This window comes from Salvelinus fontinalis, chromosome 10 (assembly GCF_029448725.1).
Source record: "Salvelinus fontinalis isolate EN_2023a chromosome 10, ASM2944872v1, whole genome shotgun sequence".
Taxonomy (NCBI): domain Eukaryota; kingdom Metazoa; phylum Chordata; class Actinopteri; order Salmoniformes; family Salmonidae; genus Salvelinus; species Salvelinus fontinalis.
Window position 1 is genome coordinate 20,332,012 of NC_074674.1, and position 12,490 is coordinate 20,344,501.

A 12,490-nucleotide genomic window follows, 5' to 3' on the forward strand; every position below is an offset into this window, starting at 1 on the left:
AATCAAACCATATTCCTAATTGAAAAGCATTGGACATTTTAGCAGACACTTATCCAGATCGACCTACAGGAGCAATTAGGGATAACTACCTTGCTCAAGGGCACAGACAGATTTTTCATCGGCAACCTTTCGGTCACGGCCCAATGCTCTTAACCACTAGGCTTCCTGCCATCACAATGTACTTTCAGAATTGAAATAGAATTTACGCCATCCCTGGTATGTGGTAGGTTTTTATGTGGTTGTTTATCAGTGTGTTGTGTTTCTGTGGTAAGTACAGTATGTAACAGTATATCAGGTTGTGTGTAGCGTGACAGGCTGTGTTCCTCTGTCCCATTCTTACCTGTCTGTGTTGGGAAATGCCCCCAGTCCTTCCAACAGCTCAGTATGTCTTCCTCACCTGCCCACCTACACATAAGTGGGTTTAATCTTAGTGTACATGGGCTGTTGTTCCTCATTCCTCTACAGCAGAGGTACTCAAATTTGGCTGCATCTTCAACTTACACCCTGTATCAGCCCAGTCAGAGCCATAACTCAGAAATAAACGAATTTGTCTTAGTTACAATACAACAAAAATACCTTGAACATATCAGTCAATGAATTAAAAAATATATCAGACAATTTCCTCAAGGTAGTTTTTAGCACACTCGACTTACATTAAATGGTTTCAAATAAGAGCATAGCAGCAGAAGCTAAGTGATAGGTAGCCATTTTAATGAAAGAAACAAGATTCAAATAATGTGTAGTATACCTTTCTCTAGGATATTTTAAGACACATTAGTTTGTAGAGGAAAGGGGCCATGATAATCTACTCTATGGTGAAACCATCAATACCTCCCGATCTGTTCCTGCATCCACAAGTCTGAACATCACAATGTTATTTTAATTTCATGCACAGAAATGTAACAGAGTGGAAATTCCATCCCAACCTAGGCACGAACTCACAACCCTCTGACCAACAACACTCAAAGTCAACCGTACTAGCTGACAGAGCAAGAGTCAAGCCTAACAATCCGGGAGAGACCGTTCTCTTCAGATCTAAAGGCTTTGGGTTTAGCTTATATAATGTTTGTGAGGTCTGTTGTACTCTGGGTTGATGAATGTTGAGGCAGAAAATCCATTGGCTACGCCCTCCTTCCGGGCTCCGCAAATGGGAACACCTCTCTGGTCAGTCGTGATACGAAGCAAGGCATTTCCTTTTTCCCCCCCAGCAGACGACCTTTGGCCTCGAAGCAGAAGGCCACACGATGGGAAAGGCGTGTCAGAAGGCGTGTTAGTTCCAGGGCACCACCCCCTTCCTCCAATAGGATGCAGAATGTCTGGAGGAAGACGGCCCCCAGAGGGTGCATGAATGCCCCGTAACCTGGTGCGGTGGCGTACATAACTGCCGTATCCATGGGGATGGACAGGTATTGAGACAATGTGTCCTCAATGATGTCACTTCCTGCTGAATCCGTCTCCACTGTCACCCCATCATCCAGCTCACCCCCACGACACGCCTAGAGAGAGAGAGAGAGAAAGATGATTACTATTGATTATTATCACTGACTGATTGAATGACTGACCACATTGTTGTGGGTGTGATGATGATGGTTCTTACCTGGATGAAGAACAGTTTGATCTTTCCCTCCATGTGTGTGTTGTTGAAGAAGGAGAAGATGTGGGACAGTCTAACCGGCATTCCGTCCGCCCCGAACACACAGCCCTCCTCCCCGTGAGATGATAGCACAGCCAGGAAGCACTCTTTCACCGGCTGCTCGCTCTCTGCAATCAATCAATACATCAATTAATTAAATTGTATTCATTTATACATTTTTGGGTCAGAAAATGCTTTATTGGCCTAGACCCACTAAGAGCAAGCAGCAGCACAGTGGCAAGTAAAAACTCCCTAAAAGGAAAAAACCTTGAGAGGACCAGACTAGCTCTCTGGCTGTGCCGGTTAGCAGAAAAAGACTACTAGAAAATTCTATCTCCTGCTGTGGCATGTGATGATGGTGGCACTTGATTCCTCAAAACAGTCTGCTTCAACTAACAATTAGCTCACCCATCAGTCATCCTCCTGTCTGCAGGGCACAACACAGTGTGCGCATGTCTGCGGGTGTTTGCAGAGTAGTTATTAAATAGGTGTGTACGGGACTGTGCCATGCATCACTAGGACATTATGTCTCTCTCTCTGTGTGTATGTGTGTGTCATAGTGTCATCCTGTCTGCACCCTTTACATATTTCACATCTCCAGTGGTTTTTACTGTAAATAAAAATGAATGACAGTATCTTTCCTCTGCCCCCGCCCCCCCCCCTAATATTTATTTAACCTTTATTTTGACAGGGAAGACATATTGAGACCTAAGTCTCTTTTACAAATGTGCCCTGTATAATGCAATCTAGAACTACAAATGATACATAATATAGGACTGTTTTGCTAGAATATGTTCCGGGATTCATCCAATGGCTTTGAGGAGTATACGACATTAGTCACCGGCTTCATCAATAAGTGCATCGACGACGTAGTCACCACAGTGACCATACGTACAGTACATATCTCAATCAGAAGCCATAGATTAGAGGCAACATCCATACTGAGCTACAGCTGCCACTCAAAGAGCGGGCACTAATCCGGATGCTTATAAGAAATCCCGCTATATCCTCCGACGAACCATCAAACAGGCAAAGCGTCAATAAAGGACTAAGATTGAATCCTACTACACCAGCTCTGACGCTCTTCGGATGTTGCAGGGCTTGCAAACTATTACAGATTACAAAGGGTTACCAGGATACGTACTCAGTGCCTGCGCAGACCAACTGGCAAGTGTCTTCACTGACATTTTCAACCTCTCACTGACCGAGTATGTAATACCTACATGTTTCAAGCAGACCACCATAGTCCCTGTGCCTAAGAATGCCAAGGCAACCTGCCTAAATGACTGCCCATTCACATTGACAGGGCTGTAGTGGAGCGGATCGAGAGCTTCAAGTTCCTTGGTGTCCACATCAATAACAAACTATCATGGTCCAAACACACCAAGAGTCATAAAGAGGGCACGACAATGCCTATTCCCCCTCAGGAGACTGAAAAGATTTGGCATGGGTCCTCAGATCTTCAAAAAGTTCTACAACTGCGCCATCTTCAGCATCCTGACTGGTTGCATCACTGCTTGGTATGGCATCTGCTCAGCATCCAACCACAAGGCGCTACAGAGGGTAGTGCGTACAGCACAGTACATCACTGGGACCAAGCTTCCTGCCATCCAGGACCTCTATACCAGGCGGTATCAGAGGAAGGCCCAAAACATTTTCAAAGACTCCAGCCACCCTAGTCACAGACTGCTCTCTCTGCTACCACACAGCAAGCATTACCGGAGTTCCAAGTCTAGGTCCAAAAGGCTCCTTAACAGCTTCTACACACAAGCTATTAGACTGCTAAACAGTTAATCAAATGGCTACTCAGTAAAATCTTTGAAAGGATTTTATGTTACATTTATATTTTTGTTCAGTATACAGTACCAGTCAAAAGTTTGGACACACCTACTCATTCAAGGGTTTTTCTAGGTTTCTACCCCTTTCTACATTGTAGAATAATAATGAAGACATCAAAACTATGAAATAGCACATAAGTAGTAACCAAAAAAAGTGTTAAACAAAACATTTGAGATTCTTCAAGCAGCCGCCCTTTGCCTTGATGACAGCTTTGCACACTCTTGGCATTCTCTCAACCAGCTTCACCTGGGAGTAATGTAGAGATCTACAGGTCTTTAGTGAAGTACAGCCAACCTTTTGATACAGGATACAGTGATGGGTATCAAAACTGTCACCTGTAACAAAACGAAAGGCACTATGGGAGATGGCATCTAAAGGTTTAACAGTAGTGTCAGCTGCACTTTGACAAATAATATCACCATAATCAAGAACAGATCAAAAGGTTGACTGAATAATCTGCTTCATACCTCTTAGAGAAAGGCACGATCTGTTTCTGCAGAAAAAGCCAACTTTAAATCTTAGCTTCTTAACCAGCTCATCTATATGTTTTTTAAACGTCAAACCCATATAAATACAAATGCCTCAGTATTTATTCGCGGGAAAACGTTCAATCGGAGAACAATCTAATGAGTGAACATGTAAGTCATTTGAAACGTTCTTACGAGAATTTAAAAACAACATGAATATAGTCTTGCCCATATTAAGCACAAGTTTTCAATCAGCAAGTGATTCCTGCATAGCTATAAAAACCTGACTGTAGTTTAGACACAGCCGGACCAATAGTCAGGGCAATAACATACATAATACTATCATCCGCATATCGATACCATTTTTAACAGATTGACGTATGATGTTTATATAAACCGACCCCTGTAGTACACCTTTATGCAATTCAAGAAATTCAGACTAAACCGCGTCAATCTCGATGGCCTGTGTTCTGTCACTAAGATAATCCTGAAACCATGAACAGGCGTCAGAGCTCAGGCTTATTGAGGCCTATCAACTTAGTCAATAAAAGAGCATGACCAACAGTATCAAAAGCTGTTGACAAGATCATTAACAGTTAAAGTGGTTGCTGTCATAATGCCACGCCAGGCCTAAACCCTGATTGGTTAACGTTCAAAATTCCTTTCTCCGATAAAAAAATAGCAAAGTTGTACATTTACCAAGGATTCAAAAATCTTAGCTAGACAAGGAAGCATTGAAATGGGGCGATAATGATTAAGATCTCTACTATCCCCGTCCTTATGGAGTGGCAGCACAATAGCTGATTTCCAGACTTTTGGAATACTTCCTGATAACAATGTTAAATAAAAACGATGGGTTATTGAACCAACAATGATGGGCGCTGCACACTTATTAAGCAGACCAGGATCCAATTTGGTCAGCTCCAGCTCCTATAGATTTTATTGTTGTCTATTTGCTAGCAAAGCATCAAGGAGTTCTTTTTCTGTAAATAAACAAAAAGAAAAGCTCTGGCTATCAGCATCCAGCACAATATCATTGTGAATAGGCTAAGAAGTTATTTTCAAAGAGATAGCCCAAATAAAATGGTGATTAAATGATGGCATTTTTTGTTGTTGTAAAGCCAGAGTCTGAATTAATTTGTTGTGGCAGAGAGGGGGAAGTAGAACTATTCAGGGATTTTACAGTTTTCCAGAATTTAGCCGGGTTCCCATTACAATCTGAAAGCGCAGTTACTTAATAATCAGATTTTGCCTTTCTGATTTTTTTTACACAATGATTCCTCAGTTGCTTAAAAGCTTGCCAGTCCGAGCCTAAGCCTGTGTGTGCCTTGACCCAAGCCTTATCTCTTTTATGAATGACTTCTGAGAATTCCGGAGTGCACTAGGAATTCAATCTACCTTTAACCCTTCATTTTTTAAAGGGAGCACGATTATCCACACTAGTATTGAAGACATCTGCAAAAAGGCTCAAAGCTAAATCAGGTTCCGACGAAAGCTGAAATACAATCAAGCTCACTAAAATAAAGATTGTGTAAAAAAGCCTGTTCACTGAAGTTTTTTAAGTTCCTATTTGTCACGACACAAGGCTTAGATTTTTGAATTCTCACATCTCTAACACAAACAACTGGGCAATGGTCATTAACGTCTTGGGCAAAAACACCAGTAGAAATCAAATCAAATGTTATTTGTCACACGCTCTGAATACAACCGGTGTAGACCTCACAGTGAAATGCTAACTTACAAGCCCTTAACCAACAATGCAGTTTTAAGAAAAATACAACAACAAAAAAGTAAGAGATAAAGTAACAAATAATTAAGGAGCGGCAGTAAAATAACAATATTTAACATGTAACATATTTCTCTGGTGTATGTGTTAAAACAAGATCAATCAGTGTTGACTTCGAAGGATCTTTAGGGTTGGGCTGTTTTCAGGATTACGAACCGTTAACAATTCCTCTCAGAATCGGAGACCTTCATAGACTTTAGTGTTTGCATGTGTGTATACGTTTTCCATTGCTTTGTGTGCTGGGCTGCGGTGGACTCCTTGACCGTCCCCTAATTGATAACATTATGTAGCAACTCTGATAAGTTTGATAACATTGATAAAACCAGGTTATAAAGTATTTATTATTGTTTTGGAGCTGATTTGTAGCAAGGGTGTGTGTATAAGATGTGTGTTACCTGTCTTGAAGAGTGTGTAAATCTCCTGAGCGTTAAGGTCCATGTGTATGTCCACCCTGTAGCCCAGTCTGGTCAAGGCACTGTGGAGTCTCTTGGTGTCTTTCTCTGCCCCCGGCCTCCTGCCCAGTGGTACCCCATAGTCAAAGTTTGACTGGGAGACCAGCACGGCCCGGTTGCACTCCTCATTGCCAGCATTTGTCCGTCTCCACAGCGGCATGTCCAAATATATAGAGACCAACGGCCCAGTCAAGTTGTTGCAGTTTGGTTCCTCTCAAGACTTCTACCTATCCTTTGGGAGTGTGTCCGTGCTCCTGTCTTCCCCTGCTTGCTCTCTGGGGGTTTATGTCTGAGTCTGTGACAAATGTACCGCTATATTGTGCACAAAGCGCTACACAAGTCCAATGTAATAGAAAGAGTGTGGATCAGAGCGCTGAATGAAGTGAGCTCTCTTCCCTTATGGGTTAAGTTCCAACAGGTAAAAACCCACCTGAATAGACCACCAACAGGCAAATATCCACCTGAGCTGTGTGTCAGTTAGTGTAAAGTCGGAGAGTGTCTGGTTCATGTGTGTGTATGTATTTTATACTGCAGCTGAGCACTGTTCCTACCGGCAGACAGGAAGGCTACAGCTACGCCCTCAACACTAACACACCTGGGTGGGTGTAGGCAAAATGTCACAATCGCATGCTGTTGCATCACAGTTCCTGGTATTACCTAACTGTTATTTTCTACATTCATTCCTCCTTCCCTCTTCCATTCCTCTAATATGGTCTTTCCTGTCTACTGGGAATGCCAGCTCAGTAAAACATGTGCTAGCTCATCTCTGGACGTACCCACCTTTCACATTCTATAGCAATTCATTACCAGCTCATCTATCATTTTTAAAGGGCTTGCTGGACAGACTATCATCAGTAGCTTCACTTTCACAATGACTTGGGACTTAAAAGTCACATTATATGAATAGGGGTAAATGGTTCTGAGAAATCACATCACTGCAGGGATTGACATTAAACCAAAGTCTGAAAGTGTCACGCCCTGACCATAGAGAGCTTTTTATTCTCTATATTGGTTGGGTCGGGGTGTGACTAGGGTGGGTCATCTAGGTGTTTGTGTGTCTATGTTGGCCTGTTATGGTTCCCAATCAGAGGCAGCTGTTTATCGTTGTCTCTGATTGGGGATCATATTTAGGCAGCCATTTCCCCTTTGTGCTTTGTGGGATCTTGTCTATGTCTAGTTGCCTGCGAGCACTACATAGCTTCACATTTCGTTGCTCTTTGTTATTTTTGTTTGTGAGTTTCATCTGAATAAAACATGTGGAACTCTATGCACGCTGCGCCTTGGTCTACTCATTTCGACAGACGTGACAGAAGATCCCACCACCAAAGGACCAAGCAGCGTGGCCAGGAGGAGCAGGGATCCTGGGCCCGGGAGAAAAGGGAGTGGAGGACATCATGGACATGGGAGGAGATTATGGCAGGGGACAAGACCCTGCCATGGAAGCAGGCAGCGAAGGAGGATCAACGCCGACTCCGGGGTTCGCAACCACGACGGAAGCCCGAGAGGCAGCACCAAAATATTTTTTTGGGGGGGGGCACACGGAGTGGTCGGCGGAGCCGAGGGGTGAACCAGAGCCAGTCAGGGAGTCAAGTGAGGAACTCGACGAAAGATTCCGGAGAGAGGTGTTGGCGTTGAGAGCGCTGCAGAGCGGGCGTGCTGAGGAGCGTGACACCAGTCCGGTGTCATATGCACCAGTTTCACGCATCTGGCCTCCAGTGCGCCTCCTCAGTCCGGTGCATCCTGTGTCTCCTCCACGAACTCGCCCTGAGGTGTGTGTCACCATTCCGGTACAATGTGTGCCGTTCAACGCACCGTGTCTCCAGTGCGCCTTCACAGCCCAGTGCGTCCTGTGCCAGCGCCCCGCACTTGCCGGGCTAAAGTGAGCATCCTGCCAGGATGGGTTGTGCCGGCTCAGCACTCCTGGTCTCCAGTACGCCTCCTCGGACCAGGAAATCCTGCGCCGGCTCTACGCACTGTATCCCCAGTGCGCCTCCACAGTCCAGAACGTCCTGTGCCTCCTCCCCGCACTCGCCCTGAGGTGTATGTCATCAGCCCGGTGCCATCTGTACCGGTCCCACGCATCAGGCCTCCAGTGCGCCTCCACAGTCTAGAGTTTTCGGCGACAGTTCCCAGTCCAGAGTTTCCCGCGACAGTTCCCAGTCCAGAGCTTCCGGCAACAGTTCCCAGTCCAGAGCTTCCAGCGGCAGTTCCCAGTCCAGAGCTTCCGGCGACAGTTCCCAGTCCAGAGCTTCCGGCGACGTTTCACAGTCCAGAACCTCCTGAGACGGTCCATGGTCCGGAACCTCCTGAGACGGTCCCCAGTCCGGAACCTCCTGAGATGGTCCGCGGTCCGGAACCTCCCCGGCAACGATCCACGGTCCGGAGTCCCCTGAGAGGGTCCGCGGTCCGGAGTCCCCCTCGACGATCCACGGTCCGGAGTCCCGGCGACGATCTACGGTCCGGAGTCCCCGGCGACGATCTATGATCCGGTTCCTCCGGTGACGATCCACGGTCCGGAGCTTCCGGCGACGATCCACGGTCCGGTTCCTACGGCGATGACCCACGGTCCGGTTCCTCTGGTGACGACCCACGGTCCGGAGCTTCCGAAGACGATCCCCGCACCAGAGCCGCCATGGAGGAAGACGTATCTGCGAACGGAGTGGGTACTTCGCCCCGCACCGGAGCCGCCCCCGACGGTAGATGCCCACCCGGACCCTCCCCTATTGAGTCAGGTTTTGCGGTCGGAGATTTTTGGGGGGTTGCCCAAAGATTATGATCCCTTGCTTGAACATTTAAAGTATCTGTTTTCACCTACACACAGGGGAGGAACCACAAAGACCAGACTACTGTCAGTATTTTATTTTTACTTATTGTTAGGGATGGGTCCGAGTACTCAATTCAAGGTTTGCAGTCAATAACTAATGCTGCGTTCAAGTGGGATCCTCAAAAAGTACTACTTGTAAACTGGAAGCAAAGAGTTGTGTGCTTTCAACTTGAGAACGCCACAAACAAATTGTAGTGTTAAAAACCATATTAATATATTGTTTTTCATAAATAATGTTTTGTTGTTGCATTTAACTTCTGAAAATGCTGTTATCGAGGTAATTTCCTTAGTATGTGATGTCAGAGTTCAGCATGTAATAGAGGTCGGAGCTCAGAGATGATAAACAAGTTTCCCACTACTAATTACCAGTTGCGGTGGCGTTCAAGTGGATTTCTCCCAGTCGTATTCTGGTATTTACGAATTTAGGAGCTGTTATGAACGCCTCATAATAATCGCCACATGTAAAGTGAACTTAACACAGCCCGGATGACTGACTGACAGACACACTTGCCTGGAGAAGACACTCACTGACACATACTAACAGTGATGGGATCCCAAGGCTCTCTGAAGGCTTCGGCACTTGCCCGAAAAAAACGGATCATTACTGGGAGGTTCATTATTTGTTCACAATGCACGTTAGTGACATCTGCTGGTCAGCAATAAATAGCAGTGTGTGATTATCAGATATTATCAGCGAAAACAATGAACTGAGCAAATGTCAAATTGGCTTTTTACCAAATTACCGTACAACAGACCACATATTCACCCTACACACACTTTTTTTTACCTTTATTTAACTAGGCAAGTCAGTTAAGAACAAATTATTATTTACAATGACGGCCTAGAAACAGTGGGTTAACTGCCTTGTTCAGGGGCAGAATGACAGATTTTTACCTTGTCAGCTCTGGAATTCGATCTAGGAACCTTTACGGTTACTGGCCCAATGCTCTAACCACTAGGCTACCTGCCACTCTAATTGACAAACATACAAACAAAAACAAAGGCAAAGTCTTCACATGTTTTCTTGATTTCAAAAATGCTTTTGACTCAATTTGGCATAAGGGACTGCTATACAGATTGATGGAAAGTGGTGTTGGGGGAAAATATTATAGACATTATAAAATCCAAGTACACAAACAACAAGTGTGCGATTAAAATGGGTAAAAAACACACACATTTCTTTCCAAAGGGCCGGGGGGTGAGACAGGGATGCAGCTTAAGCTCCACCCTCTTCAATATATATTTAAACGAATTGGCGAGGGCACTAGAATGGTCTGCAGCACCCGGCCTCACCCTACTAGAATCTGAAGTCAAATATCTATTGTTTGCTGATGATCTGGTGCTTCTCTCCCCAACCAAGGAGGGCCTACAGCAGCACCTAGATCTTCTGCACAGATTCTGTCAGACCTGGGCCCTGACAGTAAATCTCAGTAAGACAAAATTAATGGTGTTCCAAAAAAGGTCCAGTTGCCAGGACCACGAATACAAATTCCATCTAGACACTGTTGTGCTAGCCTAGAGCACAAAAAACACTATACATACCTTGGCCTAAACATCAGCTCCACTGGTAACTTCCACAAAGCTGTGAACGATGTGAGAGAAAAGGCAAGAAGGGCCTTCTATGCCATCAACAGGAACATGAAATTCGACATACCAATTAGGATCTGTCTAAAATTACTTGAATCAGTTATAGAACCCATTGCCCTTTATGGTTGTGAGGACTGGGGTCCGTTCACCAATCAAGATTTCACAAAATGGGACAAACACCAAATCAAGACTCTGCATGCAGAATTCTGCAAAAATATCCTCTGTGTACAATGTAAAACACCAAATAATACATGCAGAGAAGAATTAGGCTAATACCCGCTAATTATCAAATCCAGAAAAGAGCTGTTAAATTCTACAACCACCTAAAAGGAAGTGATTACCAAACCTTCCATAACAAAGCCATCACCTACAGAGAAATTAACCTGGAGAAGAGCCCCCCTGAGCAAGGTGGTCCTGGGGCTCTGTTCACAAACAGACCCCACAGAGGTCCAGGACAGCAACACATATAGACCCAACCAAACCATGAGAAAACAAAAAGATAATTACTTGACACATTGGAAAGAATTTACAAAAAGAATCAGAGCAAAATAGAACGCTATTTGGCCCTAAACAGAGTACACAGTGTCAGAATACCTGACCACTGTGACTGACCCAAACTTAAGGAAAGCTTTGACTATGTACAGACTCAGTGAGCATAGCCTTGCTATTGAGAAAGGTCACCGAATGCAGACATGGCTCTCAAGAGAAGACAGGCTATGTTGTCTTAGGTCTCTCTTTATTTAGTGTTGTGTTGTCTCTCTTGTCGTGATGTGTGTTTTGTCCTATATTTAAATATGTTATTTTTAATCCCAGCCGACGTCCCCGCAGGAGGCCTTTTGGTAGGCCGTCATTTTAAATAAGAATTTGTTCTTAACTGACTTGCCTAGTTAAATAAAGGTTAAATAAATATGTGCACACTGCCCACAAAATGAGGTGGAAATTGAGCTGCACTTCCTAATCTCCTGCCAAATGTATGACCATATTAAAGACACATATTACCCTCAGATTACACAGACCTCAAATTTTGATAAACTCCCATATCTATTGGGTTAAATGCCACAGTGTGCGATCACAGCAGCAAGATGTGTGACCTGTTGCCACAAGAAAAGGTCAACCAGTGAAAAACAAACACCTATATTTATGTTTATTTATTTTTCCATTTGTACTTTTACTATTTGCACATCATTACAACACTGTATATAGAGATATGACATTTGAATTTACTTTATTATTTTGGAAATTATTTGTATTGTTTATTTTACTTTTGTTTATTATCTATTTCACTTGCTTTGGAAATGTAAACATATGTTTCCCATGCCAATAAAGGCCCTTTAAATTGAAATTTAATTGTTTTTTTTCATCCACTATTTTCATCAATATCCCGTGGCAAAGCGGTAAATCGTTAGCTTTAATAGCCAATAATAGGTTGGAATAGCAGGTCTATATCATGCCTGCCTTTAAGTTGACTATTTTTCAAAAACGGAATCTATTGCATTAATTAGGGTGCTTAAAACAGAATCTTATACTAGACGAAGTAAAACACATTATTTGAACAACACTGCAGAAAGTATGGTTTCACATAAAACAATTTTCAAAATAGCGTCCCTTCAACCTCATACCATTACGTCTCTAACTGTTCTATAGTTCTCGACTCTACCCGCTAAACTACCGGTCAGGTGAACCTATTGGCACAACATCCTAATTATATTTGTGAGTACGGTGTCCAGTAGAAGTCGGTGTTTGAAAGCAGCCTGGACTCGAAGAAATCACCGGAACCACGGCAAAATCAGTGGGATCTCGCATTTTGCTTCACACGGGTTGAAAAAGCACGTGATTTAAAGGAAGCTTCGGACGTCATTGATGACGTTCTTTGATAAAGCGATAAATGAGTCCGCCACCCGC

At 44.0% G+C, this 12,490-nt stretch overlaps 1 pseudogene; it reads right to left on the reverse strand.

Annotated features, from left to right (window-relative positions):
- Positions 1 to 709: 709 nt before the first annotated feature.
- LOC129863793 (caspase-7-like) lies at positions 710 to 6,692 on the reverse strand (annotated as a pseudogene).
- Between the last annotated feature and the right edge of the window lie 5,798 nt (positions 6,693 to 12,490).